Below are 10,904 nucleotides of genomic sequence, written 5' to 3' on the forward strand. Positions count from 1 at the left end.
TTTTATATATATTTTGCTAATGTTGAAGCTGTTTCCATGGAATAATCCTTTTTTTTTTTTAATTAATGCTGACATTTTGAATTACTCTTCAATATTTGGTGAAAAATTAATTGTTGATGAAATATCCCTTATTAAAACAAAGCCTAGAATCCCTGAGGTTGTTGTCCTGCCAAATGAATCTCTTGATAGGGACAGCCAACTGCCATTTCCACACTGACCCCACAGATTTTTTTCTCCACCTTTTATAGCTTTCACTTCAGCGTGAATAAAACCACTTCCTCTTGATATTTTCAGTACAACTGAGATAGTCTGTAATTTTCAAAAAGATTTTAGTTAAGCTAATAATCAAGAAAAGAGAAAAAAAATCAGAGAATACAGGAAATAAAAACAGCTGATAAAATGCAGGTTTTGAAACCTATTCTTTCTAGTTTGTCCCTATATCTTACCTTTCAAGAAAGAGATTATTTTTCCGCCAATGTCTCACAAATTTTTTCTAGCATCCTTACTGGAGTATCTACTTCTCAATCCTTGGTTGGCATTTTTGTGATGGTCAGTGACATAGTGAAACCAGAAAAACCTGCTGTAAATAATAGCTGTACCAATTTTTAAACATTTTTTTGTTGAGATATAATTATATAACACTGTGTAAGTTTAAGTTGTGCAACATATTGATTTGATACATTTACATATTGCACTATGACTCCCACCATAGCATTAGCTAATACCTTTATCACATCACTTAATTATCATTTCTTTTTTTGTGGTGAGAACATTGAAGATCTAGTCTCCTAGCAACTTTGAAGTATATAATGCATTAATGGCTTTGCCATGTTATACTAGACCTAAAAATAAAAGCCAAAACTATGAGTGCTAAAGAAAACATGTGATAATAATATCTTTGCAAAATAGCGTAGACAAAGATTTACTAGGACACAGTTTCTTAACTTTGTAAAATATAGACATGGAAGACATTAGCATCTATCCCTCATTCTTCATAAAAAGACTCATTCTGATGCAAAGAATCGCCGTTTTTATTTGGAAATTCAGCTCCTCTCCATTCTTTACTCATGTCATCTGGATGGAGCCCTATTCACAAGGACTGGGGGTGATTATGTAAAAGAGATTTAAGCCAATCAGGGTGCCCTATGTCTACATCAATTTGTTCAGGAATGGGCAGGTAACCTAAGCCATGCCAATCAGAGTAAATCTTTATACAGAATTCCCAGAGCAAGAGTTCCTTGAGTATAAAGACTTGAGTATAAAGAGTATAAAGACTCTACTTTTTTGTTTTTTTTAAAGTTGGATTTGACTGGGTTTGCCAGTCCCATAATCTCTAGCAGCCATTTTGCAGCCACGAGGAAAGAGCCCTCTGGAACGAATGAAATTAGATATGGATGACATTGCTTTATCCTTTGTTTCTAGGAGAGCCTGATGCCAGGCATACCCTTGAATGATTGAATTATTAGAACTGATGTATTCTATTTTTTACTTGAGGCTAATTCAAATTGGGTTTTCTATGCGACTGAAAGAATTTGCAGTGATACAAGAAATATTATCTATGACACAAGATTAGTCAGATGTACTGCTGTAAGAACATCTAGAAAATATTTTGTGATAGGTTATATAATGAAATGGAAGAAAGACAGGGTTTAAATTCTCTACCACTTATTATATACATTATCTTTTATTTTAAATGGTATCAAGCATTTTTATGGCTGAGTAGTATTCCATTGTATATATGTACCACATCTTCTTTAACCATTCCTCTGCTGATGGACATTTAGGTTGTTATCATGTACATAGGGGTACATGTATTTTTTTTTTTTTTTTTTTTTTTTTTTTTTTTTCTTTTTGGGCCCCACTGCAAGGCCTGCAGGTTCCTAAATACCAGACCAGGGATTCACCCCTGGCCCCTGACAGTGAAAGCCCAGAGTCCCAACTGCTGGACTGCCAGGGAATCCCCCCTTTTGAAATCTTGAAAGCTGCTGAACTCCCAGATATCTCATGAAAATGAATAATGAAAATGAATCAAAACTAATATGTAAAGTCTATTGAGCAAAGTGGTGGCTACCAGTGGGGAGAAGGGAACCCGTGTCCCCTGCATCGGCAGGCGGACTCTCAACCACTGCGCCACCAGGGAAGCCCACATGTATTTTTTTGAATTATAGTTTTGTCAGGATATACGCCCACAAGTGGGATTGCTAAATTCTATTTTTAGTTCTATGGGGAACCTCCATACTGATTTCCATAGTGTCTGCACCAACTTACATTCCCACCAACAGTGCAGGAGGGTTCCCTTTTCTCCACATCTTCTCCAGCACTTGCTATTTGTAGATTTTTTAATGATGGCCATTCTGACTGGTGTGAGGTGGTACCTCATTGTAGTTTTGATTTGTATTTCTGTAATAGTTAGTGATGATGAGCATCTTTTCATGGGCCTATTGGCCATTTGTATGTCTTCTTTGGAGAAATGTCTATTTAGGTCTTCTGCCCATTTTTGGATAGGGTTGTTTGCTTTTTTTGTTGTTGAGTTGTATGAGTATTTATATATTTTGGAAATTAAGCCCCTGCCAGTTACATCATTTGCAAATATTTTCTCTCATTCTATAGGTTGTCTTTTTGTTTTGTTTATGGTTTCCTTTGCTACGCAAAAGTTTGTAAGTTTGATTAGGTCTCATTTGTTTATTTTTGTTTTCATTTTTATTGCCTTGGGAGACTGTGAAAGTCATTGTTAATATAAATTTTTAATCTTTGACATCTGCTACACCCACCTTTTATTTTTGACCCTCTGACCTGAAGATCCTCACTCTATTCCCCTGAAGTAAATTGCATAGGAGCTTAACTAGTTTAGAAAATACATTAGCTTTCATGGCCCCAATTTCTCAACCAAGTCCTCAGGAATTAGGCAGAGTGGGAAGAGAATGGAAATTAGTACTTGGAGATGAAAATGCAGGGCTTTTTAGAGAAAGAGATGATATGTAAAAGATGGAGAGCTAAAAAGGAGTTCTGTGATCCAAAGAGTGGGCTAGCTGTTGTTCTCAACCCCGGCTACACAGTGGAATTACTGATGGATAGTTTTAAAAATAGCCATACCTGGGTTTCACTCTGGACGAATGAAATCAGATCTCATGGCTGAGGCAACTGACATTTGACTTTAAAGCTCCACAGATGATTCCAATGTGCAGGCAGGATTGAAGGCCATTGGGATAAAGGAAGAAAAAGTGGTGCTTTTCTTTCAGTTATGTCATTGTATTTATTTTTAAGCTTCAATTTTAATCCACCTATTCATTAGCTCACTAACTCCTGCATCTGTTCATTCATTAATCCTCTCATTTATTCAGTTACTCATCTACACACTCATTCGATCAGCCACCCATTTATTTGTTCATCAATCCATTGACTTAGGGTCAGTCGGTCATGTAGTCAATCATAAATATTATCATGTGCCTAAACTCTGTGCTTCTGGAGATAAAGAAGTGAATACAACAAAATAGGTCATTGCTTTTCAAAACCACTTGTTGGTTGTGTCAGTGTTTCTCACAGTTTGTGCTGAGAAATTACTTTTCTGCCTTATTAAAAGGGATTATGAGAAACACTGGCTGAAGTTATGAAAACTTTTCCTTTAATGTCATTTGCATGGACTGGTAATATCTCTGCATCTTTGACACATTTAAGGATACTGGAAGTTCTAATTTTAAATTTGCTGAAGTGAGATGATGACTGAGGAAAATAAATAAATAATGTGTAATTGCCACTTCCCTCCCACCTCACACCAAATAAAGTTTGGTTTAATATCTTCAGCTGAAAAAAATGCAGATAATCACTGTAATTAACTTTGGTTCAGTTCTTAGTCCTTTTTCTATTTCCAGATATTTCTAATTCCCATAAAAGGCTCATTTATATATCTTTTATCCATTCAATTAAAACTTCTCCTTATTAAAATGAGCCAAATTTTGGGTTGATATGCTTTGTTTTAGTTGCTGCTTATTTATTTGTACTGATTCATTCAGGCTTAATATAGATCATGTTACAGAGTCTATGGTTGCTGTTTATTTTTGAGCCAGAACAGGATGTAAGTACTACATGTTCTTGAACATCAATACCAATTTGATCTTTCTCACTTGCTGAATCCCATGATTGTTAAAGAACTTTTACCCCTAGGGTATAATGTACATTTTAAAGTCACAGCTGTATTTAATGAGAAAGAAGGATTTGTCAGACTTCGTCAAAAATCCATTGGTCCATACTACCAATTTTATATATTCCTGAACTTTTACAGCTCCCAGTTTTCATGTGCAATATCTTCTAACAGGGCTTCCCAAATGAGTTGATAAAAATGTCCATCAGAGGTGCCTTGGGCTTAGCTCTTTGGAATTCTTTTGTTTACCCTGTTTTAATGAAATAATTTTTTTAAATATAAGTGTTTGTTAAATTATTTTTAGTGTGAGCATAATATAAACATGTTAACTTTTTTCAAAAGATGCAAAAGGGTATGAAAAAGTGAAAATACATCACCTTGTTTTTCTCATTACCAATCCTACTCCATGGATGTTAGCCAGTGTTAATTATTTCTTAAGTACCTCGTGCTAAAATTTTATATGTAGATAACATTGTACCTTTGGTTCCCCCAAAAGGGAGAAAGAAAAAGTTACCCAAAAGCCTCTACCTCCAATTGATGAAAATTTTCCAAACAAACTGTAACTCCCCCAAACTACCACATTAAGCATGCTGGGTGTGGGACAGTATCTCCTGGGGAAGCCTCAGGGGAGGATGTGAGAGATGCTTGGTGTGAATATGAGGAAAAATGCTGTCAAATTAAGTCTCCTCCTCCTTCATGAAAACTTGGCCTTTCCATCACTGGAAAAAGAGACAGTTGAGGCTGACAGAGTCTGAAACTGGTGCATGAGAGTTGCTTAATATGCTTTGTATGTATTAGTATGTGTGCATGTGTGCGCGCGTGTGCGCACATGCACATGCTCTTAATTTTATGTACTGAAAAATTATCAGTCTTTTAATTCATGGCTTATGGTATTACATTTCAAAACTGTTGGTGGATTAGATATTTTTCACTTCACAAAAATTTCCAGCTATCATTTACAATTGGTTGCCAGAAAAATTATAGTCAAGCTTAAGAAAGTTACTCATGGCCAAATAATTTCAGAAGGAAAATTATAAAAATATTTCAAACATTTTTTTGCAGAAAAAAATCATACTTATTATGGCATGTAGGTATATTTTAATTAGTTTTTTCCACTTTGTGTGGTGCCCCTGCAAGTAAGAAACTTAGTTAGGGTTAGTGAGGATCTTAAAGTGGCCTTGTGCTTAAAGGGTCATTTCTGAACCCTAGAATCGATACAGATTTTCTCTGACTCTTATCTTTGTTTGAAAATTCTCCTTTCAGAGGACTTAGATATACTCTTAGAAGAAGAGACCTATTGGCTAGAAGTTAGGGGTATAGCTAACATGCATGCATGCATGCATACGTACAAGCATAAAATACTTAGAACAAGTCTTAGGAAAAATGACAGAAATTTGGAAGATCTGGTACACTCAAAACATCAATGAAAGAAGAAATAAGAAAAACAGATTTTTATTACCCCAAGTAAATGTATATGACTTGTGGAGATAATAATTTTCATTGGATTGAACTGAAAAGAAAGAGATGCAATGGAAAACATGGAGGTGTCTGCAGCCTCAGTTTAGAAAAGCCATGATATTGGCTGGTGTAGGTCATTGTTTCAAAGATAAAGAGAACATTGTTCATCTAATGAGAATTTCTTTATTAGGTGGGGAAGAGAAACTGTGTTCCCAGTGAGGTTTTATATATAGTACATCAAGATTCACTGTACTTGAACCAGTAGAGGTAGTTCCACACAAGCTTTCCTAAATTATCTCTGAAATTGATGAAAGCTAATTAAAGTTCAGGACTTTTACTTATTAATTAATTGATTTTACTCCAGCATGCCCCCTTAATAGACAAAATTATGGAATTTTTTTTTTTGGCAAATCAACAGGGTCCAAACTGAAATGGGAATCTCAGAAACAAGCCAAAACTTTAAGAGTTTTTTCAGAGTTTAATTGCCTTCAAAATGTGAATTCTTTCTTTATATTCCAGAACTTTAAATTACAGATGAAATAACTTGACACTTTATAAAAATGTAATACTCTATCTGAAATATTTTGATTAGATATTTTTCTGAAGGCGTCTTCTGTTTTCTTTAAATACAGTGTTCATTTCTCATTTCCTCCCACACTTGAGGACTATTCTCTGAGTTACTAAGCATGCTCTGTGCATGGCAAGTATATAAGAAATATGTGGATAGGAATACGAATTTGTGATTAACACAAGGTAGGTTTGTGTGAGATATCATAATTTGCAAAGAGCCTGAGAAATAGAATTTCTTTGGATTTAAAGATTACTTACAATCCATGTGGATGTTAGGAAGCAGCACCTCCACCACCTCAACCAATGCTCACTGTAGTCAGTATTTTCAACTTGCCTACTTTCCTAAACTTTAAAAAAAAATTGCAAGATAGCCTCATCCGCAAGACAGCAGACAGAAGAAGCAAGAAGAACTATAATTCTGCAGCCTGTGGAAGGAGAACCACATTCACAGAAAGATAGACAAAATGAAAAGGCAGAGGACTTTGTACCAGATGAAGGAACAAGATAAAACCCCAGAAAAACAACTAAATGAAGTGGAGATAGGCAACCTTCCAGAAAAAGAATTCAGAATAATGATAGTGAAGATGATCCAGGACCTCGGAAAAAAAAAGGAGGCAAAGATGGAGAAGATGCAAGAAATGTTTAACAAAGACCTAGAAGAATTAAAGAACAAACACCTAGAAAAATGAAAGCACAAACAGAGATGAACAATACAACTGAAATGAAAACTACACTAGAAGGAATCAATAGCAGAATAACTGAGGCAGAAGAAGGGATAAGTGACCTGGAAGACAGAATGGTGGAATTCACTGCTGTGGAACACAATGAAGAAAAAAGAATGAAAAGAAATGAAGACAGCTTAAGAGAACTCTGGGACAACATTAAACGCAACAACATTCACATTATAGGGGTCCCAGAAGAAGAAGAGAGAGAGAAAGGACCCGAGAAAATATTTGAAGAGATTATAGTCGAAAACTTCCCTAACATGGGAAAGGAAATAGTCACCCAAGTCCAGGAAGCACAAAGAGTCCCAGGCAGGAGAAACACAAGGAGAAACACACCAAGACACATAGTAATCAAATTGACAAAAATCAAAGACAAAGAAAAATTATTGAAAGCAACAAGTAAAAAACGACAAGTAACATACAAGGGAACTCCCATAAGGTTAACAGCTGATTTCTCAGCAGAAACTCTACATGCCAGAAGGGAGTAGTATGATATAATTAAAGGGATGAAAGGGAAGAACCTACAACCAAGATTACTCTACCTGGCAAAGATCTCATTCAGATTCAACAGAGAAATTAAAACCTTTACAGACAAGCAAAAGGTAAGAGAATTCAGCACCACCAAACCAGCTCTACAACAAATGTTAAAGGAACTTCTCTAAGTGGGAAACACAAGAGGAGAAAAGGACCTACAAAAACAAATGCATAACAATTAAGAAAATGGTAATAGGAACATACATATTGATAATTACCTTAAATGTGAATGGATTAAATGCTCCAACCAAAAGACACAGGCACGCTGAATGGATACAAATACAAGACCCATACATATGCTGTCTACAAGAGACCCACATCAGACCTAGGGACACATACAGACTGAAAGTGAGGGGATGGAAAAAGATATTCCATGCAAATGGAAATCAAAAGAAAGCTGGAGTAGCTATACTCATATCAGATAAAATAGACTTTAAAATAAAGAATGTTACAAGAGACAAGGAAGGACACTACATAATGATCAAGGGATCAATCCAATTATAAACATATATGCACCCCACACAGGAGCACCTCAATACATAAAGCAACTGCTAACAACTATAAAAGAGGAAATCGACAGTAACACAATAATAGTGGGGACTTTAATACATCACTTACACCAATGGACAGGTCATTCAGACAGAAGATTAATAAGGAAACACAAGCTTTAAATGACACAATAGATCAGATACATTTAAGTGATATTTACAGGACATTCCATCCAAAAACAGCAGATTACACTTTCTTATCAAGTGCACATAGAATATTCTCCAGGATAGATCACATCTTGCGTCACAAATCAAGCCTTAGTAAATTCAAGAAAAATGAAATCATATCAAGCATCTTTTCTGACCACAATGCTATGAGACTAGAAATCAATTACAGGGAAAAAAATGTAAAAAACACAAACACATGGAGGCAAAACAATATGTTACTAAATAACCAAGAGATCACTGAAGAAATCAAAGAGGAAATAAAAAAATACCTAGAGACAAATGACAATGAAAACACGACGATCCAAAACCTATGGGATGCAGCAAAAGCAGTTGTAAGAGGGAAGTTTATAGCTATACAAGCCTACCTCAAGAAACAAGAAAAATCTCAAACAATCTAATGTCACACCTAAAGGAACTAGAGAAAGAACAAACAAAACCCAAAGTTAGCAGAAGAAATCATAAAGATCAGAGTAGAAATAAATGAAATAGAAACAAAGGAAACAATAGCAATGATCAATAAAACTAAAAGCTGGTTCTTTGAGAAGATAAACAAAATTGATAAACCATTAGCCAGACACATCAAGAAAAAGGGGGAGAGGACTCAAATCAATAAAATTAGAAATGAAAAAGGAGAAGTTACAACAGACACCACAGAAATACAAAGCATCCTAAGAAACTACTACAAGCAAATCTATGCCAATAAAATGACAACCTGGAAGAAATGGACAAATTCCTAGAAAGGTAAAACCTTCCAAGACTGAACCAGGAAGAAACAGAAAATATGAACAAACCAATCTCAAGTAAGGAAATTGAAACTGTGATTAAAAATCTTCCAACAAACATAAGTCCAGGACCAGATGGCTTCACAGGTGAATTCTATCAAACATTTAGAGAAGAGCGAACACCCATCCTTCTCAAACTCTTCCAAAAATTGCAGAGGAAGGAAAACTCCCAAACTCATTCTATGAGGCACCATCACCCCAATACCAAAACCAGACAAAGATACTACAAAAAAAGAAAATTACAGAACAATATCACTGATGAATACAGATGCAAAAATCCTCAACAAAATACTAGCAAGCAGAATCCAACAACAGATTAAAAGGATCATACACCATGATCACGTGGGATTTATCCCAGAGTTGCAAGGATTCTGCAATATATGCAAATCAATGTGATACACCATATTAACAAATTGAAGAATAAAAACCATGTGATCATCTCAATAGATGTAGAAAAGGCTTTTGACAAATTTCAACACCCATTTATGATACAATCTCTCCAGAAAGTGGGCATAGATGGAACCTACCTCAACATAATAAAGGCCATATACGACAAACCCACAGCAAACATCATTCTCAGTGATGAAAAACTGAAAGCATTTCCTCTAAGATCAGGAACAAGACAAGGATGTCCACTCTCACCACTATTATTCAACATAGTTTAGGAAGTCCAACCATGGCAATCAGGGAAGAAAAAGAAATAAAAGGAATACAAATTGGGGAAAAGAAGTAAAACTGTCTCTGTCTGCAGATGACATGATACTATACACAGAGAATCCTAAAGATGCCACCAGAAAACTACTAGAGCTAATCAATGAATTTGGTAAAGTTGCAGGATACAAAATGAATGCACAGAAATCTCTTGCATCCCTATACACTAACAACGAAAGATCAGAAAGAGAAATTAAGGAAACAATCCCATTCACCATTGCAACAAAAAAACCTACCTAAGGAGGTAAAAGACCTGTACTCAGAAAACTATAAGACACTGATGAAAGAAATCAAGGATGACACAAACAGATGGAAAGATATACCATGTTCTTGGATTGGAAGAATCAATACTGTGAAAATGACTATATTACCCAAAACAATCTACAGATTCAGTGCAATCCCTATCAAAGTACCAGTGACATTTTTTACAGAACTAGAACAAAAAATCTTAAAAGTTGTATGGAGACACAGAAGACTCCAAATAGCCAAAGCAGTCTGGAGGGAAAAAATAGGAGCTAGAAGAATCAGACTCCCTGACTTCAGACTATACTACAAAGCTACAGTAATCAAGACAATTTTGTACTGGCACAAAAACAGAAATAAAGATCAATGAAACAGGGCTTCCCTGGTGGCACAGTGGTTGAGAATCTGCCTGCTAATGCAGGGGACACGGGTTCGAGCCCTGGTCTGGGAGGATCCCACATGCCGCAGAGCAACTAGGCCCGTGAGCCACAACTACTGAGCCTGCGTGTCTGGAGCCTGTGCTCCGCAACAAGAGAGGCCGCGATAGTGAGAGGCCTGCGCAACGCAATGAAGACTGGCCCCCACTTGCCACAACTAGAGAAAGCCCTCGCACAGAAACGAAGACCCAACACAGCAAAAATAAATAAATAAATTACTAAACTCCTACCCCCAACATCTTCTTTAAAAAAAAAAAGTGAAACAGGATAGAAAGCCCAGAGATAAACCCACACACCTATGGTCAACTAATCTATGACAAAGGAGGCAAGGATATACAATGGAGAAAAGACAGTCTCTTTAATAAGTGGTGCTGGGAAAACTGGACAGCTACATGTAAAAGAATGAAATTAGAATACTCCCTAACACCATACACAAAAATAAACTCAAAATGGATTAGAGACCTAAATGTAAGACCGGGCACTATAAAAACTCTTAGAGGAAAACATAGGAAGAACACTCTTTGACATAAATCACAGCAAGATCTTTTTTGATCCACCTCCTAGAGTAATGGAAATAAAACCAAAAATAA

Source organism: Lipotes vexillifer, unplaced genomic scaffold (genome assembly GCF_000442215.2).
Source record: "Lipotes vexillifer unplaced genomic scaffold, Lipotes_vexillifer_v1.1 scaffold148, whole genome shotgun sequence".
NCBI lineage: Eukaryota > Metazoa > Chordata > Mammalia > Artiodactyla > Lipotidae > Lipotes > Lipotes vexillifer.